The following is a 27,967-nucleotide window of genomic DNA, read 5'->3' as shown; positions in this document are numbered from 1 at the left end:
CCATTCTTGCTGCCGTGAAGTTCCCAGAAATTCTCTGCTGTTGACAGGCCCCTGGTCACTGTAGGCATGGGTCTGGGAAGAAAATGAGTTTTCTCTGGCCACACACGGAGCTTCATTGGCCGGGGTGGGGCGCACCTTGCCATGCTCTAGAGCTAAAGGGAATCTCCACGTGAGTCCTTGCCTCGAGGTAAGGACCTGAGTACCCTTGCAGAAAGGGAGGCATGCAGCTCTTTCCATGAGCTCTTAGTCGCTGTTGTGCTTTACTTTAAAGGAAGTACCCTTTTCAGGACTCCTCGAGCCCTCTGGTGAGCATCACTGTTGTTCCAAGATCTCAGAGTACCTCCACACCCCTGTAGGCCTGCTGAGCAATAACGAGGCCCATTGGTCCCTCGGAGGTCGTCTGTGTCTGCTGAGTCATGGGCAACACACTGCACTCTTTCTTGTGATATCTTGATTCACAGCACTCGCACAGGTTCAAGAGCAACGTTCAAGCAAGGTCTAACATGCCGTGGAAATGGCACTCATTCCCTAGTCTGAGCTGCACAGAGAAAAACACTAGGCTTCTCCTTCCAATCAGGACCTCCTACCTGAAGTCACCCTGCCTCCAGGAGAAAGACGGCTTGCGTTCTTTTGCAACTAAAGCACAGTTTTTCCTGTAGCACTGCAGGCTTTTGAAGAGGCACGGTCCCAGAGGCCTGGCTACGGCGTTCGTTGGTGAAACCGTTCACTAGATGCAGAACACCCTGCCTCGAGAAGTTGATTCAGGGAAGCAACCAGTATGTACTCTGTGTCCCTTTTGACTTGTTAAAAACCACAGAGATATATGCTGCCTGTGCCCATGGAAATAGGGGCGTGATGGTACTAACCTTGCTTTCCATTTGGAAAGATCCATTCTTGCTGCCATGAAGCTCCCTGAAATTCTCTGCTGTTGACAGGCCTCTGGCCACTGTAGGCATGGGTCTGGTAAGAAAATGAGTTTTCTCTGGGTACACACGGAGCTTCTTTGGCCGGGGTGGGGCTCACCTTGCCATGCTCTAGAGCTAAAGGGAATCTCCACGTGAGTCCTTGCCTCGAGGTAAGGCCCTGAGTAGCCCTGCAGAAAGGGAGGCATGCAGCTCTTTCCATGAGCTCTTAGTGGAGGTTCTGCTTTATTTTAAAGGAAGTACCCTTTTCAGGACTCCTAGGCCCCTCGGGTAAGCATCATTTTGGTTCCAAGATCACTGACTCCCTCCACACCCCTGTGGGCCTGCTGAGCAGCATTGAGTCCCATACGTCCCTCGGAGGCCCTCTGTGTCTGCCGAGTCTCGGGCAACACACTCTACGTTACTTCAGGAGAGCTACATTTCCAGAGCACTCGAACAGCATCAGAACCACATTTCTAGGCAGTCCAACATGCCCTGGAAGTCTTCGACATTGCCCTCGTCTGAGCTGCCCTGTGAAAACACTCTGCTTAGAATTGATCGAGGACCTCGTTCCTGAAGTCACTCTATTCAAGGAGAAATACAGCATCCTAACATGCTGTATCGCTCCCAGGGCAAGCAACGTGAGAACTTGCCTCGAGGTAAAGCCCTGAAATGCTATGCAGAAGCAGAGGCGTGTATCAGTTTCCATGAGGCCGTAGTCGCTGCTCGGCAGCATTTTTACGCCAGTAGGCTTGTTAGGACACCTAGGTGCCAAGCCTGGAATATCTATTGCCTGCAAGAACACTGAGTACCCTCAGGCTCCCCTGGCCCTTCTAAGCAATATCCAGGCCAGGAGCTTTCCGAATCACAGTGTGTATGCCGAAGGTAGGGCAACACAGTGCACTCTTATTGGTACATCTTGATTTAGCCAGCAATCGCACAGATACACGAGCACGGTTCTAGCAAGTTCCAACTTGCCGTGGAAGTCTCACTCCTTCCCTAGTTTGAGCTGCACAGAGAAAAACACTAGCCTTCTCCATCCATCCAGGACCTCCTAGCTGAAGTCACCTTGCCTCCTAGAGAAAGACGGCTACGTTCCTATTGCAACTAAAGCACAGTATTTCCTGTAGCACGGCAGGCATTTGAAGAGGCACGGGCCAGGAGGCCTAGCTAGGGCTTTCCTGGGTGAGGCCGTTTACTAGTTGCAGAACACCCTGCCTCGAGAAGTTGACTGAGGGAAGCAACAAGTGTGTACTCTGTGTCTCATTTGACTTGTTAAAAACCACAGAGATGTATGCTGGCTGTGCCCATGGAAATGGGGGCATGATGGGACTAACCTTGCTTTCCATTTGGAAACCTCCATTCTTGCTGCCGTGAAGTTCCCAGAAATTCTCTGCTGTTGACAGGCCCCTGGTCACTGTAGGCATGGGTCTGGGAAGAAAATGAGTTTTCTCTGGCCACACACGGAGCTTCATTGGCAGGGGTGGGGCGCACCTTGCCATGCTCTAGAGCTAAAGGGAATCTCCACGTGAGTCCTTGCCTCGAGGTAAGGACCTGAGTACCCTTGCAGAAAGGGAGGCATGCAGCTCTTTCCATGAGCTCTTAGTGGAGGTTCTGCTTTATTTTAAAGGAAGTACCCTTTTCAGGACTCCTAGGCCCCTCGGGTGAGCATCATTTTGGTTCCAAGATCACTGACTCCCTCCACACCCCTGTGGGCCTGCTGAGCAGCATTGAGTCCCATACGTCCCTCGGAGGCCCTCTGTGTCTGCCGAGTCTCGGGCAACAAACTCTACGTTACTTCAGGAGAGCTACATTTCCAGAGCACTCGAACAGCATCAGAACCGCATTTCTAGGCAGTCCAACATGCCCTGGAAGTCTTCGACATTGCCCTCGTCTGAGCTGCCCTGAGAAAACACTCTGCTTAGAATTTATCGAGGACCTCGTTCCTGAAGTCACTCTATTCAAGGAGAAATACAGCATCCTAACATGCTGTATCGCTCCCAGGGCAAGCAACGTGAGAACTTGCCTCGAGGTAAAGCCCTGAAATGCTATGCAGAAGCAGAGGCGTGTAGCAGTTTCCATGAGGCCGTAGTCGCTGCTCGGCAGCATTTTTACGCCAGTAGGCTTGTTAGGACACCTAGGTGCCAAGCCTGGAATATCTATTGCCTGCAAGAACACTGAGTACCCTCTGGCTCCCCTGGCCCTTCTAAGCAATATCCAGGCCAGGAGCTTTCCGAATCACAGTGTGTATGCCGAAGGTAGGGTAACACAGTGCACTCTTACTGGTACATCTTGATTTAGCCAGCAATCGCACAGATTCACGAGCACGGTTCTAGCAAGTTCCAACTTGCCGTGGAAGTCTCACTCCTTCCCTAGTTTGAGCTGCACAGAGAAAAACACTAGCCTTCTCCATCCATCCAGGACCTCCTAGCTGAAGTCACCTTGCCTCCTAGAGAAAGACGGCTACGTTCCTATTGCAACTAAAGCACAGTATTTCCTGTAGCACGGCAGGCATTTGAAGAGGCACGGGCCAGGAGGCCTAGCTGGGGCTTTCCTGGGTGAGGCCGTTTACTAGTTGCAGAACACCCTGCCTCGAGAAGTTGACTGAGGGAAGCAACCAGTGTGTACTCTGTGTCTCATTTGACTTGTTAAAAACCACAGAGATGTATGCTGGCTGTGCCCATGGAAATGGGGGCATGATGGGACTAACCTTGCTTTCCATTTGGAAACCTCCATTCTTGCTGCCGTGAAGTTCCCAGAAATTCTCTGCTGTTGACAGGCCCCTGGTCACTGTAGGCATGGGTCTGGGAAGAAAATGAGTTTTCTCTGGCCACACACGGAGCTTCATTGGCCGGGGTGGGGCGCACCTTGCCATGCTCTAGAGCTAAAGGGAATCTCCACGTGAGTCCTTGCCTCGAGGTAAGGACCTGAGTACCCTTGCAGAAAGGGAGGCATGCAGCTCTTTCCATGAGCTCTTAGTCGCTGTTGTGCTTTACTTTAAAGGAAGTACCCTTTTCAGGACTCCTCGAGCCCTCTGGTGAGCATCACTGTTGTTCCAAGATCTCAGAGTACCTCCACACCCCTGTAGGCCTGCTGAGCAATAACGAGGCCCATTGGTCCCTCGGAGGTCGTCTGTGTCTGCTGAGTCATGGGCAACACACTGCACTCTTTCTTGTGATATCTTGATTCACAGCACTCGCACAGGTTCAAGAGCAACGTTCAAGCAAGGTCTAACATGCCGTGGAAATGGCACTCATTCCCTAGTCTGAGCTGCACAGAGAAAAACACTAGGCTTCTCCTTCCAATCAGGACCTCCTACCTGAAGTCACCCTGCCTCCAGGAGAAAGACGGCTTGCGTTCTTTTGCAACTAAAGCACAGTTTTTCCTGTAGCACTGCAGGCTTTTGAAGAGGCACGGTCCCAGAGGCCTGGCTACGGCGTTCGTTGGTGAAACCGTTCACTAGATGCAGAACACCCTGCCTCGAGAAGTTGATTCAGGGAAGCAACCAGTATGTACTCTGTGTCCCTTTTGACTTGTTAAAAACCACAGAGATATATGCTGCCTGTGCCCATGGAAATAGGGGCGTGATGGTACTAACCTTGCTTTCCATTTGGAAAGATCCATTCTTGCTGCCATGAAGCTCCCTGAAATTCTCTGCTGTTGACAGGCCTCTGGCCACTGTAGGCATGGGTCTGGTAAGAAAATGAGTTTTCTCTGGGTACACACGGAGCTTCATTGGCCGGGGTGGGGCTCACCTTGCCATGCTCTAGAGCTAAAGGGAATCTCCACGTGAGTCCTTGCCTCGAGGTAAGGCCCTGAGTAGCCCTGCAGAAAGGGAGGCATGCAGCTCTTTCCATGAGCTCTTAGTGGAGGTTCTGCTTTATTTTAAAGGAAGTACCCTTTTCAGGACTCCTAGGCCCCTCGGGTGAGCATCATTTTGGTTCCAAGATCACTGACTCCCTCCACACCCCTGTGGGCCTGCTGAGCAGCATTGAGTCCCATACGTCCCTCGGAGGCCCTCTGTGTCTGCCGAGTCTCGGGCAACACACTCTACGTTACTTCAGGAGAGCTACATTTCCAGAGCACTCGAACAGCATCAGAACCGCATTTCTAGGCAGTCCAACATGCCCTGGAAGTCTTCGACATTGCCCTCGTCTGAGCTGCCCTGAGAAAACACTCTGCTTAGAATTTATCGAGGACCTCGTTCCTGAAGTCACTCTATTCAAGGAGAAATACAGCATCCTAACATGCTGTATCGCTCACAGCGCAAGCAAGGTGAGAACTTGCCTCGAGGTAAAGCTCTGAAATGCTATGCAGAAGCAGAGGCGTGTAGCAGTTTCCATGAGGCCGTAGTCGCTGCTCGGCAGCATTTTTACGCCAGTAGGCTTGTTAGGACACCTAGGTGCCAAGCCTGGAATATCTATTGCCTGCAAGAACACTGAGTACCCTCAGGCTCCCCTGGCCCTTCTAAGCAATATCCAGGCCAGGAGCTTTGGGAATCACAGTGTGTATGCCGAAGGTAGGGCAACACAGTGCACTCTTATTGGTTCATCTTGATTTAGCCAGCAATCGCACAGATTCACGAGCAAGGTTCTAGCAAGTTCCAACTTGCCGTGGAAGTCTCACTCCTTCCCTAGTTTGAGCTGCACAGAGAAAAACACTAGCCTTCTCCATCCATCCAGGACCTCCTAGCTGAAGTCACCTTGCCTCCTAGAGAAAGACGGCTACGTTCCTATTGCAACTAAAGCACAGTATTTCCTGTAGCACGGCAGGCATTTGAAGAGGCACGGGCCAGGAGGCCTAGCTGGTGCTTTCCTGGGTGAGGCCGTTTACTAGTTGCAGAACACCCTGCCTCGAGAAGTTGACTGAGGGAAGCAACCAGTGTGTACTCTGTGTCTCATTTGACTTGTTAAAAACCACAGAGATGTATGTTGGCTGTGCCCATGGAAATGGGGGCATGATGGGACTAACCTTGCTTTCCATTTGGAAACCTCCATTCTTGCTGCCGTGAAGTTCCCAGAAATTCTCTGCTGTTGACAGGCCCCTGGTCACTGTAGGCATGGGTCTGGGAAGAAAATGAGTTTTCTCTGGCCACACACGGAGCTTCATTGGCCGGGGTGGGGCGCACCTTGCCATGCTCTAGAGCTAAAGGGAATCTCCACGTGAGTCCTTGCCTCGAGGTAAGGACCTGAGTACCCTTGCAGAAAGGGAGGCATGCAGCTCTTTCCATGAGCTCTTAGTCGCTGTTGTGCTTTACTTTAAAGGAAGTACCCTTTTCAGGACTCCTCGAGCCCTCTGGTGAGCATCACTGTTGTTCCAAGATCTCAGAGTACCTCCACACCCCTGTAGGCCTGCTGAGCAATAACGAGGCCCATTGGTCCCTCGGAGGTCGTCTGTGTCTGCTGAGTCATGGGCAACACACTGCACTCTTTCTTGTGATATCTTGATTCACAGCACTCGCACAGGTTCAAGAGCAACGTTCAAGCAAGGTCTAACATGCCGTGGAAATGGCACTCATTCCCTAGTCTGAGCTGCACAGAGAAAAACACTAGGCTTCTCCTTCCAATCAGGACCTCCTACCTGAAGTCACCCTGCCTCCAGGAGAAAGACGGCTTGCGTTCTTTTGCAACTAAAGCACAGTTTTTCCTGTAGCACTGCAGGCTTTTGAAGAGGCACGGTCCCAGAGGCCTGGCTACGGCGTTCGTTGGTGAAACCGTTCACTAGATGCAGAACACCCTGCCTCGAGAAGTTGATTCAGGGAAGCAACCAGTATGTACTCTGTGTCCCTTTTGACTTGTTAAAAACCACAGAGATATATGCTGCCTGTGCCCATGGAAATAGGGGCGTGATGGTACTAACCTTGCTTTCCATTTGGAAAGATCCATTCTTGCTGCCATGAAGCTCCCAGAAATTCTCTGCTGTTGACAGGCCTCTGGCCACTGTAGGCATGGGTCTGGGAAGAAAATGAGTTTTCTCTGGCCACACACGGAGCTTCATTGGCAGGGGTGGGGCGCACCTTGCCATGCTCTAGAGCTAAAGGGAATCTCCACGTGAGTCCTTGCCTCGAGGTAAGGACCTGAGTACCCTTGCAGAAAGGGAGGCATGCAGCTCTTTCCATGAGCTCTTAGTGGAGGTTCTGCTTTATTTTAAAGGAAGTACCCTTTTCAGGACTCCTAGGCCCCTCGGGTGAGCATCATTTTGGTTCCAAGATCACTGACTCCCTCCACACCCCTGTGGGCCTGCTGAGCAGCATTGAGTCCCATACGTCCCTCGGAGGCCCTCTGTGTCTGCCGAGTCTCGGGCAACAAACTCTACGTTACTTCAGGAGAGCTACATTTCCAGAGCACTCGAACAGCATCAGAACCGCATTTCTAGGCAGTCCAACATGCCCTGGAAGTCTTCGACATTGCCCTCGTCTGAGCTGCCCTGAGAAAACACTCTGCTTAGAATTTATCGAGGACCTCGTTCCTGAAGTCACTCTATTCAAGGAGAAATACAGCATCCTAACATGCTGTATCGCTCCCAGGGCAAGCAACGTGAGAACTTGCCTCGAGGTAAAGCCCTGAAATGCTATGCAGAAGCAGAGGCGTGTAGCAGTTTCCATGAGGCCGTAGTCGCTGCTCGGCAGCATTTTTACGCCAGTAGGCTTGTTAGGACACCTAGGTGCCAAGCCTGGAATATCTATTGCCTGCAAGAACACTGAGTACCCTCTGGCTCCCCTGGCCCTTCTAAGCAATATCCAGGCCAGGAGCTTTCCGAATCACAGTGTGTATGCCGAAGGTAGGGTAACACAGTGCACTCTTACTGGTACATCTTGATTTAGCCAGCAATCGCACAGATTCACGAGCACGGTTCTAGCAAGTTCCAACTTGCCGTGGAAGTCTCACTCCTTCCCTAGTTTGAGCTGCACAGAGAAAAACACTAGCCTTCTCCATCCATCCAGGACCTCCTAGCTGAAGTCACCTTGCCTCCTAGAGAAAGACGGCTACGTTCCTATTGCAACTAAAGCACAGTATTTCCTGTAGCACGGCAGGCATTTGAAGAGGCACGGGCCAGGAGGCCTAGCTGGGGCTTTCCTGGGTGAGGCCGTTTACTAGTTGCAGAACACCCTGCCTCGAGAAGTTGACTGAGGGAAGCAACCAGTGTGTACTCTGTGTCTCATTTGACTTGTTAAAAACCACAGAGATGTATGCTGGCTGTGCCCATGGAAATGGGGGCATGATGGGACTAACCTTGCTTTCCATTTGGAAACCTCCATTCTTGCTGCCGTGAAGTTCCCAGAAATTCTCTGCTGTTGACAGGCCCCTGGTCACTGTAGGCATGGGTCTGGGAAGAAAATGAGTTTTCTCTGGCCACACACGGAGCTTCATTGGCCGGGGTGGGGCGCACCTTGCCATGCTCTAGAGCTAAAGGGAATCTCCACGTGAGTCCTTGCCTCGAGGTAAGGACCTGAGTACCCTTGCAGAAAGGGAGGCATGCAGCTCTTTCCATGAGCTCTTAGTCGCTGTTGTGCTTTACTTTAAAGGAAGTACCCTTTTCAGGACTCCTCGAGCCCTCTGGTGAGCATCACTGTTGTTCCAAGATCTCAGAGTACCTCCACACCCCTGTAGGCCTGCTGAGCAATAACGAGGCCCATTGGTCCCTCGGAGGTCGTCTGTGTCTGCTGAGTCATGGGCAACACACTGCACTCTTTCTTGTGATATCTTGATTCACAGCACTCGCACAGGTTCAAGAGCAACGTTCAAGCAAGGTCTAACATGCCGTGGAAATGGCACTCATTCCCTAGTCTGAGCTGCACAGAGAAAAACACTAGGCTTCTCCTTCCAATCAGGACCTCCTACCTGAAGTCACCCTGCCTCCAGGAGAAAGACGGCTTGCGTTCTTTTGCAACTAAAGCACAGTTTTTCCTGTAGCACTGCAGGCTTTTGAAGAGGCACGGTCCCAGAGGCCTGGCTACGGCGTTCGTTGGTGAAACCGTTCACTAGATGCAGAACACCCTGCCTCGAGAAGTTGATTCAGGGAAGCAACCAGTATGTACTCTGTGTCCCTTTTGACTTGTTAAAAACCACAGAGATATATGCTGCCTGTGCCCATGGAAATAGGGGCGTGATGGTACTAACCTTGCTTTCCATTTGGAAAGATCCATTCTTGCTGCCATGAAGCTCCCTGAAATTCTCTGCTGTTGACAGGCCTCTGGCCACTGTAGGCATGGGTCTGGTAAGAAAATGAGTTTTCTCTGGGTACACACGGAGCTTCATTGGCCGGGGTGGGGCTCACCTTGCCATGCTCTAGAGCTAAAGGGAATCTCCACGTGAGTCCTTGCCTCGAGGTAAGGCCCTGAGTAGCCCTGCAGAAAGGGAGGCATGCAGCTCTTTCCATGAGCTCTTAGTGGAGGTTCTGCTTTATTTTAAAGGAAGTACCCTTTTCAGGACTCCTAGGCCCCTCGGGTGAGCATCATTTTGGTTCCAAGATCACTGACTCCCTCCACACCCCTGTGGGCCTGCTGAGCAGCATTGAGTCCCATACGTCCCTCGGAGGCCCTCTGTGTCTGCCGAGTCTCGGGCAACACACTCTACGTTACTTCAGGAGAGCTACATTTCCAGAGCACTCGAACAGCATCAGAACCGCATTTCTAGGCAGTCCAACATGCCCTGGAAGTCTTCGACATTGCCCTCGTCTGAGCTGCCCTGAGAAAACACTCTGCTTAGAATTTATCGAGGACCTCGTTCCTGAAGTCACTCTATTCAAGGAGAAATACAGCATCCTAACATGCTGTATCGCTCCCAGGGCAAGCAACGTGAGAACTTGCCTCGAGGTAAAGCCCTGAAATGCTATGCAGAAGCAGAGGCGTGTAGCAGTTTCCATGAGGCCGTAGTCGCTGCTCGGCAGCATTTTTACGCCAGTAGGCTTGTTAGGACACCTAGGTGCCAAGCCTGGAATATCTATTGCCTGCAAGAACACTGAGTACCCTCTGGCTCCCCTGGCCCTTCTAAGCAATATCCAGGCCAGGAGCTTTCCGAATCACAGTGTGTATGCCGAAGGTAGGGTAACACAGTGCACTCTTACTGGTACATCTTGATTTAGCCAGCAATCGCACAGATTCACGAGCACGGTTCTAGCAAGTTCCAACTTGCCGTGGAAGTCTCACTCCTTCCCTAGTTTGAGCTGCACAGAGAAAAACACTAGCCTTCTCCATCCATCCAGGACCTCCTAGCTGAAGTCACCTTGCCTCCTAGAGAAAGACGGCTACGTTCCTATTGCAACTAAAGCACAGTATTTCCTGTAGCACGGCAGGCATTTGAAGAGGCACGGGCCAGGAGGCCTAGCTGGGGCTTTCCTGGGTGAGGCCGTTTACTAGTTGCAGAACACCCTGCCTCGAGAAGTTGACTGAGGGAAGCAACCAGTGTGTACTCTGTGTCTCATTTGACTTGTTAAAAACCACAGAGATGTATGCTGGCTGTGCCCATGGAAATGGGGGCATGATGGGACTAACCTTGCTTTCCATTTGGAAACCTCCATTCTTGCTGCCGTGAAGTTCCCAGAAATTCTCTGCTGTTGACAGGCCCCTGGTCACTGTAGGCATGGGTCTGGGAAGAAAATGAGTTTTCTCTGGCCACACACGGAGCTTCATTGGCCGGGGTGGGGCGCACCTTGCCATGCTCTAGAGCTAAAGGGAATCTCCACGTGAGTCCTTGCCTCGAGGTAAGGACCTGAGTACCCTTGCAGAAAGGGAGGCATGCAGCTCTTTCCATGAGCTCTTAGTCGCTGTTGTGCTTTACTTTAAAGGAAGTACCCTTTTCAGGACTCCTCGAGCCCTCTGGTGAGCATCACTGTTGTTCCAAGATCTCAGAGTACCTCCACACCCCTGTAGGCCTGCTGAGCAATAACGAGGCCCATTGGTCCCTCGGAGGTCGTCTGTGTCTGCTGAGTCATGGGCAACACACTGCACTCTTTCTTGTGATATCTTGATTCACAGCACTCGCACAGGTTCAAGAGCAACGTTCAAGCAAGGTCTAACATGCCGTGGAAATGGCACTCATTCCCTAGTCTGAGCTGCACAGAGAAAAACACTAGGCTTCTCCTTCCAATCAGGACCTCCTACCTGAAGTCACCCTGCCTCCAGGAGAAAGACGGCTTGCGTTCTTTTGCAACTAAAGCACAGTTTTTCCTGTAGCACTGCAGGCTTTTGAAGAGGCACGGTCCCAGAGGCCTGGCTACGGCGTTCGTTGGTGAAACCGTTCACTAGATGCAGAACACCCTGCCTCGAGAAGTTGATTCAGGGAAGCAACCAGTATGTACTCTGTGTCCCTTTTGACTTGTTAAAAACCACAGAGATATATGCTGCCTGTGCCCATGGAAATAGGGGCGTGATGGTACTAACCTTGCTTTCCATTTGGAAAGATCCATTCTTGCTGCCATGAAGCTCCCTGAAATTCTCTGCTGTTGACAGGCCTCTGGCCACTGTAGGCATGGGTCTGGTAAGAAAATGAGTTTTCTCTGGGTACACACGGAGCTTCTTTGGCCGGGGTGGGGCTCACCTTGCCATGCTCTAGAGCTAAAGGGAATCTCCACGTGAGTCCTTGCCTCGAGGTAAGGCCCTGAGTAGCCCTGCAGAAAGGGAGGCATGCAGCTCTTTCCATGAGCTCTTAGTGGAGGTTCTGCTTTATTTTAAAGGAAGTACCCTTTTCAGGACTCCTAGGCCCCTCGGGTGAGCATCATTTTGGTTCCAAGATCACTGACTCCCTCCACACCCCTGTGGGCCTGCTGAGCAGCATTGAGTCCCATACGTCCCTCGGAGGCCCTCTGTGTCTGCCGAGTCTCGGGCAACACACTCTACGTTACTTCAGGAGAGCTACATTTCCAGAGCACTCGAACAGCATCAGAACCACATTTCTAGGCAGTCCAACATGCCCTGGAAGTCTTCGACATTGCCCTCGTCTGAGCTGCCCTGAGAAAACACTCTGCTTAGAATTGATCGAGGACCTCGTTCCTGAAGTCACTCTATTCAAGGAGAAATACAGCATCCTAACATGCTGTATCGCTCCCATGGCAAGCAACGTGAGAACTTGCCTCGAGGTAAAGCCCTGAAATGCTATGCAGAAGCAGAGGCGTGTAGCAGTTTCCATGAGGCCGTAGTCGCTGCTCGGCAGCATTTTTACGCCAGTAGGCTTGTTAGGACACCTAGGTGCCAAGCCTGGAATATCTATTGCCTGCAAGAACACTGAGTACCCTCAGGCTCCCCTGGCCCTTCTAAGCAATATCCAGGCCAGGAGCTTTCCGAATCACAGTGTGTATGCCGAAGGTAGGGTAACACAGTGCACTCTTACTGGTACATCTTGATTTAGCCAGCAATCGCACAGATTCACGAGCACGGTTCTAGCAAGTTCCAACTTGCCGTGGAAGTCTCACTCCTTCCCTAGTTTGAGCTGCACAGAGAAAAACACTAGCCTTCTCCATCCATCCAGGACCTCCTAGCTGAAGTCACCTTGCCTCCTAGAGAAAGACGGCTACGTTCCTATTGCAACTAAAGCACAGTATTTCCTGTAGCACGGCAGGCATTTGAAGAGGCACGGGCCAGGAGGCCTAGCTAGGGCTTTCCGGGGTGAGGCCGTTTACTAGTTGCAGAACACCCTGCCTCGAGAAGTTGACTGAGGGAAGCAACCAGTGTGTACTCTGTGTCTCATTTGACTTGTTAAAAACCACAGAGATGTATGCTGGCTGTGCCCATGGAAATGGGGGCATGATGGGACTAACCTTGCTTTCCATTTGGAAACCTCCATTCTTGCTGCCGTGAAGTTCCCAGAAATTCTCTGCTGTCGACAGGCCCCTGGTCACTGTAGGCATGGGTCTGGGAAGAAAATGAGTTTTCTCTGGCCACACACGGAGCTTCATTGGCCGGGGTGGGGCGCACCTTGCCATGCTCTAGAGCTAAAGGGAATCTCCACGTGAGTCCTTGCCTCGAGGTAAGGACCTGAGTACCCTTGCAGAAAGGGAGGCATGCAGCTATTTCCATGAGCTCTTAGTCGCTGTTGTGCTTTACTTTAAAGGAAGTAACCTTTTCAGGACTCCTCGCGCCCTCTGGTGAGCATCACTGTTGTTCCAAGATCTCAGAGTACCTCCACACCCCTGTAGGCCTGCTGAGCAATAACGAGGCCCATTGGTCCCTCGGAGGTCGTCTGTGTCTGCTGAGTCATGGGCAACACACTGCACTCTTTCTTGTGATATCTTGATTCACAGCACTCGCACAGGTTCAAGAGCAACGTTCAAGCAAGGTCTAACATGCCGTGGAAATGGCACTCATTCCCTAGTCTGAGCTGCACAGAGAAAAACACTAGGCTTCTCCTTCCAATCAGGACCTCCTACCTGAAGTCACCCTGCCTCCAGGAGAAAGACGGCTTGCGTTCTTTTGCAACTAAAGCACAGTTTTTCCTGTAGCACTGCAGGCTTTTGAAGAGGCACGGTCCCAGAGGCCTGGCTACGGCGTTCGTTGGTGAAACCGTTCACTAGATGCAGAACACCCTGCCTCGAGAAGTTGATTCAGGGAAGCAACCAGTATGTACTGTGTCCCTTTTGACTTGTTAAAAACCACAGAGATATATGCTGCCTGTGCCCATGGAAATGGGGGCGTGATGGTACTAACCTTGCTTTCCATTTGGAAAGATCCATTCTTGCTGCCATGAAGCTCCCTGAAATTCTCTGCTGTTGACAGGCCTCTGGCCACTGTAGGCATGGGTCTGGTAAGAAAATGAGTTTTCTCTGGGTACACACGGAGCTTCATTGGCCGGGGTGGGGCTCACCTTGCCATGCTCTAGAGCTAAAGGGAATCTCCACGTGAGTCCTTGCCTCGAGGTAAGGCCCTGAGTAGCCCTGCAGAAAGGGAGGCATGCAGCTCTTTCCATGAGCTCTTAGTGGAGGTTCTGCTTTATTTTAAAGGAAGTACCCGTTTCAGGACTCCTAGGCCCCTCGGGTGAGCATCATTTTGGTTCCAAGATCACTGACTCCCTCCACACCCCTGTGGGCCTGCTGAGCAGCATTGAGTCCCATACGTCCCTCGGAGGCCCTCTGTGTCTGCCGAGTCTCGGGCAACAAACTCTACGTTACTTCAGGAGAGCTACATTTCCAGAGCACTCGAACAGCATCAGAACCACATTTCTAGGCAGTCCAACATGCCCTGGAAGTCTTCGACATTGCCCTCGTCTGAGCTGCCCTGTGAAAACACTCTGCTTAGAATTGATCGAGGACCTCGTTCCTGAAGTCACTCTATTCAAGGAGAAATACAGCATCCTAACATGCTGTATCGCTCCCAGGGCAAGCAACGTGAGAACTTGCCTCGAGGTAAAGCCCTGAAATGCTATGCAGAAGCAGAGGCGTGTATCAGTTTCCATGAGGCCGTAGTCGCTGCTCGGCAGCATTTTTACGCCAGTAGGCTTGTTAGGACACCTAGGTGCCAAGCCTGGAATATCTATTGCCTGCAAGAACACTGAGTACCCTCAGGCTCCCCTGGCCCTTCTAAGCAATATCCAGGCCAGGAGCTTTCCGAATCACAGTGTGTATGCCGAAGGTAGGGCAACACAGTGCACTCTTATTGGTACATCTTGATTTAGCCAGCAATCGCACAGATTCACGAGCACGGTTCTAGCAAGTTCCAACTTGCCGTGGAAGTCTCACTCCTTCCCTAGTTTGAGCTGCACAGAGAAAAACACTAGCCTTCTCCATCCATCCAGGACCTCCTAGCTGAAGTCACCTTGCCTCCTAGAGAAAGACGGCTACGTTCCTATTGCAACTAAAGCACAGTATTTCCTGTAGCACGGCAGGCATTTGAAGAGGCACGGGCCAGGAGGCCTAGCTAGGGCTTTCCTGGGTGAGGCCGTTTACTAGTTGCAGAACACCCTGCCTCGAGAAGTTGACTGAGGGAAGCAACAAGTGTGTACTCTGTGTCTCATTTGACTTGTTAAAAACCACAGAGATGTATGCTGGCTGTGCCCATGGAAATGGGGGCATGATGGGACTAACCTTGCTTTCCATTTGGAAACCTCCATTCTTGCTGCCGTGAAGTTCCCAGAAATTCTCTGCTGTTGACAGGCCCCTGGTCACGGTAGGCATGGGTCTGGGAAGAAAATGAGTTTTCTCTGGCCACACACGGAGCTTCATTGGCAGGGGTGGGGCGCACCTTGCCATGCTCTAGAGCTAAAGGGAATCTCCACGTGAGTCCTTGCCTCGAGGTAAGGACCTGAGTACCCTTGCAGAAAGGGAGGCATGCAGCTCTTTCCATGAGCTCTTAGTGGAGGTTCTGCTTTATTTTAAAGGAAGTACCCTTTTCAGGACTCCTAGGCCCCTCGGGTGAGCATCATTTTGGTTCCAAGATCACTGACTCCCTCCACACCCCTGTGGGCCTGCTGAGCAGCATTGAGTCCCATACGTCCCTCGGAGGCCCTCTGTGTCTGCCGAGTCTCGGGCAACAAACTCTACGTTACTTCAGGAGAGCTACATTTCCAGAGCACTCGAACAGCATCAGAACCGCATTTCTAGGCAGTCCAACATGCCCTGGAATTCTTCGACATTGCCCTCGTCTGAGCTGCCCTGAGAAAACACTCTGCTTAGAATTTATCGAGGACCTCGTTCCTGAAGTCACTCTATTCAAGGAGAAATACAGCATCCTAACATGCTGTATCGCTCCCAGGGCAAGCAACGTGAGAACTTGCCTCGAGGTAAAGCCCTGAAATGCTATGCAGAAGCAGAGGCGTGTAGCAGTTTCCATGAGGCCGTAGTCGCTGCTCGGCAGCATTTTTACGCCAGTAGGCTTGTTAGGACACCTAGGTGCCAAGCCTGGAATATCTATTGCCTGCAAGAACACTGAGTACCCTCTGGCTCCCCTGGCCCTTCTAAGCAATATCCAGGCCAGGAGCTTTCCGAATCACAGTGTGTATGCCGAAGGTAGGGTAACACAGTGCACTCTTACTGGTACATCTTGATTTAGCCAGCAATCGCACAGATTCACGAGCACGGTTCTAGCAAGTTCCAACTTGCCGTGGAAGTCTCACTCCTTCCCTAGTTTGAGCTGCACAGAGAAAAACACTAGCCTTCTCCATCCATCCAGGACCTCCTAGCTGAAGTCACCTTGCCTCCTAGAGAAAGACGGCTACGTTCCTATTGCAACTAAAGCACAGTATTTCCTGTAGCACGGCAGGCATTTGAAGAGGCACGGGCCAGGAGGCCTAGCTGGGGCTTTCCTGGGTGAGGCCGTTTACTAGTTGCAGAACACCCTGCCTCGAGAAGTTGACTGAGGGAAGCAACCAGTGTGTACTCTGTGTCTCATTTGACTTGTTAAAAACCACAGAGATGTATGCTGGCTGTGCCCATGGAAATGGGGGCATGATGGGACTAACCTTGCTTTCCATTTGGAAACCTCCATTCTTGCTGCCGTGAAGTTCCCAGAAATTCTCTGCTGTTGACAGGCCCCTGGTCACTGTAGGCATGGGTCTGGGAAGAAAATGAGTTTTCTCTGGCCACACACGGAGCTTCATTGGCCGGGGTGGGGCGCACCTTGCCATGCTCTAGAGCTAAAGGGAATCTCCACGTGAGTCCTTGCCTCGAGGTAAGGACCTGAGTACCCTTGCAGAAAGGGAGGCATGCAGCTCTTTCCATGAGCTCTTAGTCGCTGTTGTGCTTTACTTTAAAGGAAGTACCCTTTTCAGGACTCCTCGAGCCCTCTGGTGAGCATCACTGTTGTTCCAAGATCTCAGAGTACCTCCACACCCCTGTAGGCCTGCTGAGCAATAACGAGGCCCATTGGTCCCTCGGAGGTCGTCTGTGTCTGCTGAGTCATGGGCAACACACTGCACTCTTTCTTGTGATATCTTGATTCACAGCACTCGCACAGGTTCAAGAGCAACGTTCAAGCAAGGTCTAACATGCCGTGGAAATGGCACTCATTCCCTAGTCTGAGCTGCACAGAGAAAAACACTAGGCTTCTCCTTCCAATCAGGACCTCCTACCTGAAGTCACCCTGCCTCCAGGAGAAAGACGGCTTGCGTTCTTTTGCAACTAAAGCACAGTTTTTCCTGTAGCACTGCAGGCTTTTGAAGAGGCACGGTCCCAGAGGCCTGGCTACGGCGTTCGTTGGTGAAACCGTTCACTAGATGCAGAACACCCTGCCTCGAGAAGTTGATTCAGGGAAGCAACCAGTATGTACTCTGTGTCCCTTTTGACTTGTTAAAAACCACAGAGATATATGCTGCCTGTGCCCATGGAAATAGGGGCGTGATGGTACTAACCTTGCTTTCCATTTGGAAAGATCCATTCTTGCTGCCATGAAGCTCCCTGAAATTCTCTGCTGTTGACAGGCCTCTGGCCACTGTAGGCATGGGTCTGGTAAGAAAATGAGTTTTCTCTGGGTACACACGGAGCTTCATTGGCCGGGGTGGGGCTCACCTTGCCATGCTCTAGAGCTAAAGGGAATCTCCACGTGAGTCCTTGCCTCGAGGTAAGGCCCTGAGTAGCCCTGCAGAAAGGGAGGCATGCAGCTCTTTCCATGAGCTCTTAGTGGAGGTTCTGCTTTATTTTAAAGGAAGTACCCTTTTCAGGACTCCTAGGCCCCTCGGGTGAGCATCATTTTGGTTCCAAGATCACTGACTCCCTCCACACCCCTGTGGGCCTGCTGAGCAGCATTGAGTCCCATACGTCCCTCGGAGGCCCTCTGTGTCTGCCGAGTCTCGGGCAACACACTCTACGTTACTTCAGGAGAGCTACATTTCCAGAGCACTCGATCAGCATCAGAACCGCATTTCTAGGCAGTCCAACATGCCCTGGAAGTCTTCGACATTGCCCTCGTCTGAGCTGCCCTGAGAAAACACTCTGCTTAGAATTTATCGAGGACCTCGTTCCTGAAGTCACTCTATTCAAGGAGAAATACAGCATCCTAACATGCTGTATCGCTCACAGCGCAAGCAAGGTGAGAACTTGCCTCGAGGTAAAGCTCTGAAATGCTATGCAGAAGCAGAGGCGTGTAGCAGTTTCCATGAGGCCGTAGTCGCTGCTCGGCAGCATTTTTACGCCAGTAGGCTTGTTAGGACACCTAGGTGCCAAGCCTGGAATATCTATTGCCTGCAAGAACACTGAGTACCCTCAGGCTCCCCTGGCCCTTCTAAGCAATATCCAGGCCAGGAGCTTTGGGAATCACAGTGTGTATGCCGAAGGTAGGGCAACACAGTGCACTCTTATTGGTTCATCTTGATTTAGCCAGCAATCGCACAGATTCACGAGCAAGGTTCTAGCAAGTTCCAACTTGCCGTGGAAGTCTCACTCCTTCCCTAGTTTGAGCTGCACAGAGAAAAACACTAGCCTTCTCCATCCATCCAGGACCTCCTAGCTGAAGTCACCTTGCCTCCTAGAGAAAGACGGCTACGTTCCTATTGCAACTAAAGCACAGTATTTCCTGTAGCACGGCAGGCATTTGAAGAGGCACGGGCCAGGAGGCCTAGCTGGGGCTTTCCTGGGTGAGGCCGTTTACTAGTTGCAGAACACCCTGCCTCGAGAAGTTGACTGAGGGAAGCAACCAGTGTGTACTCTGTGTCTCATTTGACTTGTTAAAAACCACAGAGATGTATGCTGGCTGTGCCCATGGAAATGGGGGCATGATGGGACTAACCTTGCTTTCCATTTGGAAACCTCCATTCTTGCTGCCGTGAAGTTCCCAGAAATTCTCTGCTGTTGACAGGCCCCTGGTCACTGTAGGCATGGGTCTGGGAAGAAAATGAGTTTTCTCTGGCCACACACGGAGCTTCATTGGCCGGGGTGGGGCGCACCTTGCCATGCTCTAGAGCTAAAGGGAATCTCCACGTGAGTCCTTGCCTCGAGGTAAGGACCTGAGTACCCTTGCAGAAAGGGAGGCATGCAGCTCTTTCCATGAGCTCTTAGTCGCTGTTGTGCTTTACTTTAAAGGAAGTACCCTTTTCAGGACTCCTCGAGCCCTCTGGTGAGCATCACTGTTGTTCCAAGATCTCAGAGTACCTCCACACCCCTGTAGGCCTGCTGAGCAATAACGAGGCCCATTGGTCCCTCGGAGGTCGTCTGTGTCTGCTGAGTCATGGGCAACACACTGCACTCTTTCTTGTGATATCTTGATTCACAGCACTCGCACAGGTTCAAGAGCAACGTTCAAGCAAGGTCTAACATGCCGTGGAAATGGCACTCATTCCCTAGTCTGAGCTGCACAGAGAAAAACACTAGGCTTCTCCTTCCAATCAGGACCTCCTACCTGAAGTCACCCTGCCTCCAGGAGAAAGACGGCTTGCGTTCTTTTGCAACTAAAGCACAGTTTTTCCTGTAGCACTGCAGGCTTTTGAAGAGGCACGGTCCCAGAGGCCTGGCTACGGCGTTCGTTGGTGAAACCGTTCACTAGATGCAGAACACCCTGCCTCGAGAAGTTGATTCAGGGAAGCAACCAGTATGTACTCTGTGTCCCTTTTGACTTGTTAAAAACCACAGAGATATATGCTGCCTGTGCCCATGGAAATAGGGGCGTGATGGTACTAACCTTGCTTTCCATTTGGAAAGATCCATTCTTGCTGCCATGAAGCTCCCTGAAATTCTCTGCTGTTGACAGGCCTCTGGCCACTGTAGGCATGGGTCTGGTAAGAAAATGAGTTTTCTCTGGCCACACACGGAGCTTCATTGGCCGGGGTGGGGCGCACCTTGCCATGCTCTAGAGCTAAAGGGAATCTCCACGTGAGTCCTTGCCTCGAGGTAAGGACCTGAGTACCCTTGCAGAAAGGGAGGCATGCAGCTCTTTCCATGAGCTCTTAGTCGCTGTTGTGCTTTACTTTAAAGGAAGTACCCTTTTCAGGACTCCTCGAGCCCTCTGGTGAGCATCACTGTTGTTCCAAGATCTCAGAGTACCTCCACACCCCTGTAGGCCTGCTGAGCAATAACGAGGCCCATTGGTCCCTCGGAGGTCGTCTGTGTCTGCTGAGTCATGGGCAACACACTGCACTCTTTCTTGTGATATCTTGATTCACAGCACTCGCACAGGTTCAAGAGCAACGTTCAAGCAAGGTCTAACATGCCGTGGAAATGGCACTCATTCCCTAGTCTGAGCTGCACAGAGAAAAACACTAGGCTTCTCCTTCCAATCAGGACCTCCTACCTGAAGTCACCCTGCCTCCAGGAGAAAGACGGCTTGCGTTCTTTTGCAACTAAAGCACAGTTTTTCCTGTAGCACTGCAGGCTTTTGAAGAGGCACGGTCCCAGAGGCCTGGCTACGGCGTTCGTTGGTGAAACCGTTCACTAGATGCAGAACACCCTGCCTCGAGAAGTTGATTCAGGGAAGCAACCAGTATGTACTCTGTGTCCCTTTTGACTTGTTAAAAACCACAGAGATATATGCTGCCTGTGCCCATGGAAATAGGGGCGTGATGGTACTAACCTTGCTTTCCATTTGGAAAGATCCATTCTTGCTGCCATGAAGCTCCCTGAAATTCTCTGCTGTTGACAGGCCTCTGGCCACTGTAGGCATGGGTCTGGTAAGAAAATGAGTTTTCTCTGGGTACACACGGAGCTTCTTTGGCCGGGGTGGGGCTCACCTTGCCATGCTCTAGAGCTAAAGGGAATCTCCACGTGAGTCCTTGCCTCGAGGTAAGGCCCTGAGTAGCCCTGCAGAAAGGGAGGCATGCAGCTCTTTCCATGAGCTCTTAGTGGAGGTTCTGCTTTATTTTAAAGGAAGTACCCTTTTCAGGACTCCTAGGCCCCTCGGGTGAGCATCATTTTGGTTCCAAGATCACTGACTCCCTCCACACCCCTGTGGGCCTGCTGAGCAGCATTGAGTCCCATACGTCCCTCGGAGGCCCTCTGTGTCTGCCGAGTCTCGGGCAACACACTCTACGTTACTTCAGGAGAGCTACATTTCCAGAGCACTCGAACAGCATCAGAACCACATTTCTAGGCAGTCCAACATGCCCTGGAAGTCTTCGACATTGCCCTCGTCTGAGCTGCCCTGAGAAAACACTCTGCTTAGAATTGATCGAGGACCTCGTTCCTGAAGTCACTCTATTCAAGGAGAAATACAGCATCCTAACATGCTGTATCGCTCCCATGGCAAGCAACGTGAGAACTTGCCTCGAGGTAAAGCCCTGAAATGCTATGCAGAAGCAGAGGCGTGTAGCAGTTTCCATGAGGCCGTAGTCGCTGCTCGGCAGCATTTTTACGCCAGTAGGCTTGTTAGGACACCTAGGTGCCAAGCCTGGAATATCTATTGCCTGCAAGAACACTGAGTACCCTCAGGCTCCCCTGGCCCTTCTAAGCAATATCCAGGCCAGGAGCTTTCCGAATCACAGTGTGTATGCCGAAGGTAGGGTAACACAGTGCACTCTTACTGGTACATCTTGATTTAGCCAGCAATCGCACAGATTCACGAGCACGGTTCTAGCAAGTTCCAACTTGCCGTGGAAGTCTCACTCCTTCCCTAGTTTGAGCTGCACAGAGAAAAACACTAGCCTTCTCCATCCATCCAGGACCTCCTAGCTGAAGTCACCTTGCCTCCTAGAGAAAGACGGCTACGTTCCTATTGCAACTAAAGCACAGTATTTCCTGTAGCACGGCAGGCATTTGAAGAGGCACGGGCCAGGAGGCCTAGCTAGGGCTTTCCGGGGTGAGGCCGTTTACTAGTTGCAGAACACCCTGCCTCGAGAAGTTGACTGAGGGAAGCAACCAGTGTGTACTCTGTGTCTCATTTGACTTGTTAAAAACCACAGAGATGTATGCTGGCTGTGCCCATGGAAATGGGGGCATGATGGGACTAACCTTGCTTTCCATTTGGAAACCTCCATTCTTGCTGCCGTGAAGTTCCCAGAAATTCTCTGCTGTTGACAGGCCCCTGGTCACTGTAGGCATGGGTCTGGGAAGAAAATGAGTTTTCTCTGGCCACACACGGAGCTTCATTGGCCGGGGTGGGGCGCACCTTGCCATGCTCTAGAGCTAAAGGGAATCTCCACGTGAGTCCTTGCCTCGAGGTAAGGACCTGAGTACCCTTGCAGAAAGGGAGGCATGCAGCTCTTTCCATGAGCTCTTAGTCGCTGTTGTGCTTTACTTTAAAGGAAGTACCCTTTTCAGGACTCCTCGAGCCCTCTGGTGAGCATCACTGTTGTTCCAAGATCTCAGAGTACCTCCACACCCCTGTAGGCCTGCTGAGCAATAACGAGGCCCATTGGTCCCTCGGAGGTCGTCTGTGTCTGCTGAGTCATGGGCAACACACTGCACTCTTTCTTGTGATATCTTGATTCACAGCACTCGCACAGGTTCAAGAGCAACGTTCAAGCAAGGTCTAACATGCCGTGGAAATGGCACTCATTCCCTAGTCTGAGCTGCACAGAGAAAAACACTAGGCTTCTCCTTCCAATCAGGACCTCCTACCTGAAGTCACCCTGCCTCCAGGAGAAAGACGGCTTGCGTTCTTTTGCAACTAAAGCACAGTTTTTCCTGTAGCACTGCAGGCTTTTGAAGAGGCACGGTCCCAGAGGCCTGGCTACGGCGTTCGTTGGTGAAACCGTTCACTAGATGCAGAACACCCTGCCTCGAGAAGTTGATTCAGGGAAGCAACCAGTATGTACTCTGTGTCCCTTTTGACTTGTTAAAAACCACAGAGATATATGCTGCCTGTGCCCATGGAAATAGGGGCGTGATGGTACTAACCTTGCTTTCCATTTGGAAAGATCCATTCTTGCTGCCATGAAGCTCCCTGAAATTCTCTGCTGTTGACAGGCCTCTGGCCACTGTAGGCATGGGTCTGGTAAGAAAATGAGTTTTCTCTGGGTACACACGGAGCTTCTTTGGCCGGGGTGGGGCTCACCTTGCCATGCTCTAGAGCTAAAGGGAATCTCCACGTGAGTCCTTGCCTCGAGGTAAGGCCCTGAGTAGCCCTGCAGAAAGGGAGGCATGCAGCTCTTTCCATGAGCTCTTAGTGGAGGTTCTGCTTTATTTTAAAGGAAGTACCCTTTTCAGGACTCCTAGGCCCCTCGGGTGAGCATCATTTTGGTTCCAAGATCACTGACTCCCTCCACACCCCTGTGGGCCTGCTGAGCAGCATTGAGTCCCATACGTCCCTCGGAGGCCCTCTGTGTCTGCCGAGTCTCGGGCAACACACTCTACGTTACTTCAGGAGAGCTACATTTCCAGAGCACTCGAACAGCATCAGAACCACATTTCTAGGCAGTCCAACATGCCCTGGAAGTCTTCGACATTGCCCTCGTCTGAGCTGCCCTGAGAAAACACTCTGCTTAGAATTGATCGAGGACCTCGTTCCTGAAGTCACTCTATTCAAGGAGAAATACAGCATCCTAACATGCTGTATCGCTCCCATGGCAAGCAACGTGAGAACTTGCCTCGAGGTAAAGCCCTGAAATGCTATGCAGAAGCAGAGGCGTGTAGCAGTTTCCATGAGGCCGTAGTCGCTGCTCGGCAGCATTTTTACGCCAGTAGGCTTGTTAGGACACCTAGGTGCCAAGCCTGGAATATCTATTGCCTGCAAGAACACTGAGTACCCTCAGGCTCCCCTGGCCCTTCTAAGCAATATCCAGGCCAGGAGCTTTCCGAATCACAGTGTGTATGCCGAAGGTAGGGTAACACAGTGCACTCTTACTGGTACATCTTGATTTAGCCAGCAATCGCACAGATTCACGAGCACGGTTCTAGCAAGTTCCAACTTGCCGTGGAAGTCTCACTCCTTCCCTAGTTTGAGCTGCACAGAGAAAAACACTAGCCTTCTCCATCCATCCAGGACCTCCTAGCTGAAGTCACCTTGCCTCCTAGAGAAAGACGGCTACGTTCCTATTGCAACTAAAGCACAGTATTTCCTGTAGCACGGCAGGCATTTGAAGAGGCACGGGCCAGGAGGCCTAGCTAGGGCTTTCCGGGGTGAGGCCGTTTACTAGTTGCAGAACACCCTGCCTCGAGAAGTTGACTGAGGGAAGCAACCAGTGTGTACTCTGTGTCTCATTTGACTTGTTAAAAACCACAGAGATGTATGTTGGCTGTGCCCATGGAAATGGGGGCATGATGGGACTAACCTTGCTTTCCATTTGGAAACCTCCATTCTTGCTGCCGTGAAGTTCCCAGAAATTCTCTGCTGTTGACAGGCCCCTGGTCACTGTAGGCATGGGTCTGGGAAGAAAATGAGTTTTCTCTGGCCACACACGGAGCTTCATTGGCCGGGGTGGGGCGCACCTTGCCATGCTCTAGAGCTAAAGGGAATCTCCACGTGAGTCCTTGCCTCGAGGTAAGGACCTGAGTACCCTTGCAGAAAGGGAGGCATGCAGCTCTTTCCATGAGCTCTTAGTCGCTGTTGTGCTTTACTTTAAAGGAAGTACCCTTTTCAGGACTCCTCGAGCCCTCTGGTGAGCATCACTGTTGTTCCAAGATCTCAGAGTACCTCCACACCCCTGTAGGCCTGCTGAGCAATAACGAGGCCCATTGGTCCCTCGGAGGTCGTCTGTGTCTGCTGAGTCATGGGCAACACACTGCACTCTTTCTTGTGATATCTTGATTCACAGCACTCGCACAGGTTCAAGAGCAACGTTCAAGCAAGGTCTAACATGCCGTGGAAATGGCACTCATTCCCTAGTCTGAGCTGCACAGAGAAAAACACTAGGCTTCTCCTTCCAATCAGGACCTCCTACCTGAAGTCACCCTGCCTCCAGGAGAAAGACGGCTTGCGTTCTTTTGCAACTAAAGCACAGTTTTTCCTGTAGCACTGCAGGCTTTTGAAGAGGCACGGTCCCAGAGGCCTGGCTACGGCGTTCGTTGGTGAAACCGTTCACTAGATGCAGAACACCCTGCCTCGAGAAGTTGATTCAGGGAAGCAACCAGTATGTACTCTGTGTCCCTTTTGACTTGTTAAAAACCACAGAGATATATGCTGCCTGTGCCCATGGAAATAGGGGCGTGATGGTACTAACCTTGCTTTCCATTTGGAAAGATCCATTCTTGCTGCCATGAAGCTCCCTGAAATTCTCTGCTGTTGACAGGCCTCTGGCCACTGTAGGCATGGGTCTGGTAAGAAAATGAGTTTTCTCTGGGTACACACGGAGCTTCTTTGGCCGGGGTGGGGCTCACCTTGCCATGCTCTAGAGCTAAAGGGAATCTCCACGTGAGTCCTTGCCTCGAGGTAAGGCCCTGAGTAGCCCTGCAGAAAGGGAGGCATGCAGCTCTTTCCATGAGCTCTTAGTGGAGGTTCTGCTTTATTTTAAAGGAAGTACCCTTTTCAGGACTCCTAGGCCCCTCGGGTGAGCATCATTTTGGTTCCAAGATCACTGACTCCCTCCACACCCCTGTGGGCCTGCTGAGCAGCATTGAGTCCCATACGTCCCTCGGAGGCCCTCTGTGTCTGCCGAGTCTCGGGCAACACACTCTACGTTACTTCAGGAGAGCTACATTTCCAGAGCACTCGAACAGCATCAGAACCACATTTCTAGGCAGTCCAACATGCCCTGGAAGTCTTCGACATTGCCCTCGTCTGAGCTGCCCTGAGAAAACACTCTGCTTAGAATTGATCGAGGACCTCGTTCCTGAAGTCACTCTATTCAAGGAGAAATACAGCATCCTAACATGCTGTATCGCTCCCATGGCAAGCAACGTGAGAACTTGCCTCGAGGTAAAGCCCTGAAATGCTATGCAGAAGCAGAGGCGTGTAGCAGTTTCCATGAGGCCGTAGTCGCTGCTCGGCAGCATTTTTACGCCAGTAGGCTTGTTAGGACACCTAGGTGCCAAGCCTGGAATATCTATTGCCTGCAAGAACACTGAGTACCCTCAGGCTCCCCTGGCCCTTCTAAGCAATATCCAGGCCAGGAGCTTTCCGAATCACAGTGTGTATGCCGAAGGTAGGGTAACACAGTGCACTCTTACTGGTACATCTTGATTTAGCCAGCAATCGCACAGATTCACGAGCACGGTTCTAGCAAGTTCCAACTTGCCGTGGAAGTCTCACTCCTTCCCTAGTTTGAGCTGCACAGAGAAAAACACTAGCCTTCTCCATCCATCCAGGACCTCCTAGCTGAAGTCACCTTGCCTCCTAGAGAAAGACGGCTACGTTCCTATTGCAACTAAAGCACAGTATTTCCTGTAGCACGGCAGGCATTTGAAGAGGCACGGGCCAGGAGGCCTAGCTAGGGCTTTCCGGGGTGAGGCCGTTTACTAGTTGCAGAACACCCTGCCTCGAGAAGTTGACTGAGGGAAGCAACCAGTGTGTACTCTGTGTCTCATTTGACTTGTTAAAAACCACAGAGATGTATGTTGGCTGTGCCCATGGAAATGGGGGCATGATGGGACTAACCTTGCTTTCCATTTGGAAACCTCCATTCTTGCTGCCGTGAAGTTCCCAGAAATTCTCTGCTGTTGACAGGCCCCTGGTCACTGTAGGCATGGGTCTGGGAAGAAAATGAGTTTTCTCTGGCCACACACGGAGCTTCATTGGCCGGGGTGGGGCGCACCTTGCCATGCTCTAGAGCTAAAGGGAATCTCCACGTGAGTCCTTGCCTCGAGGTAAGGACCTGAGTACCCTTGCAGAAAGGGAGGCATGCAGCTCTTTCCATGAGCTCTTAGTCGCTGTTGTGCTTTACTTTAAAGGAAGTACCCTTTTCAGGACTCCTCGAGCCCTCTGGTGAGCATCACTGTTGTTCCAAGATCTCAGAGTACCTCCACACCCCTGTAGGCCTGCTGAGCAATAACGAGGCCCATTGGTCCCTCGGAGGTCGTCTGTGTCTGCTGAGTCATGGGCAACACACTGCACTCTTTCTTGTGATATCTTGATTCACAGCACTCGCACAGGTTCAAGAGCAACGTTCAAGCAAGGTCTAACATGCCGTGGAAATGGCACTCATTCCCTAGTCTGAGCTGCACAGAGAAAAACACTAGGCTTCTCCTTCCAATCAGGACCTCCTACCTGAAGTCACCCTGCCTCCAGGAGAAAGACGGCTTGCGTTCTTTTGCAACTAAAGCACAGTTTTTCCTGTAGCACTGCAGGCTTTTGAAGAGGCACGGTCCCAGAGGCCTGGCTACGGCGTTCGTTGGTGAAACCGTTCACTAGATGCAGAACACCCTGCCTCGAGAAGTTGATTCAGGGAAGCAACCAGTATGTACTCTGTGTCCCTTTTGACTTGTTAAAAACCACAGAGATATATGCTGCCTGTGCCCATGGAAATAGGGGCGTGATGGTACTAACCTTGCTTTCCATTTGGAAAGATCCATTCTTGCTGCCATGAAGCTCCCTGAAATTCTCTGCTGTTGACAGGCCTCTGGCCACTGTAGGCATGGGTCTGGTAAGAAAATGAGTTTTCTCTGGGTACACACGGAGCTTCTTTGGCCGGGGTGGGGCTCACCTTGCCATGCTCTAGAGCTAAAGGGAATCTCCACGTGAGTCCTTGCCTCGAGGTAAGGCCCTGAGTAGCCCTGCAGAAAGGGAGGCATGCAGCTCTTTCCATGAGCTCTTAGTGGAGGTTCTGCTTTATTTTAAAGGAAGTACCCTTTTCAGGACTCCTAGGCCCCTCGGGTGAGCATCATTTTGGTTCCAAGATCACTGACTCCCTCCACACCCCTGTGGGCCTGCTGAGCAGCATTGAGTCCCATACGTCCCTCGGAGGCCCTCTGTGTCTGCCGAGTCTCGGGCAACACACTCTACGTTACTTCAGGAGAGCTACATTTCCAGAGCACTCGAACAGCATCAGAACCACATTTCTAGGCAGTCCAACATGCCCTGGAAGTCTTCGACATTGCCCTCGTCTGAGCTGCCCTGAGAAAACACTCTGCTTAGAATTGATCGAGGACCTCGTTCCTGAAGTCACTCTATTCAAGGAGAAATACAGCATCCTAACATGCTGTATCGCTCCCATGGCAAGCAACGTGAGAACTTGCCTCGAGGTAAAGCCCTGAAATGCTATGCAGAAGCAGAGGCGTGTAGCAGTTTCCATGAGGCCGTAGTCGCTGCTCGGCAGCATTTTTACGCCAGTAGGCTTGTTAGGACACCTAGGTGCCAAGCCTGGAATATCTATTGCCTGCAAGAACACTGAGTACCCTCAGGCTCC

Source organism: Eschrichtius robustus, chromosome 9 (genome assembly GCF_028021215.1).
Source record: "Eschrichtius robustus isolate mEscRob2 chromosome 9, mEscRob2.pri, whole genome shotgun sequence".
Taxonomy (NCBI): Eukaryota; Metazoa; Chordata; class Mammalia; order Artiodactyla; family Eschrichtiidae; genus Eschrichtius; species Eschrichtius robustus.
This window is presented reverse-complemented; position numbering follows the sequence as displayed.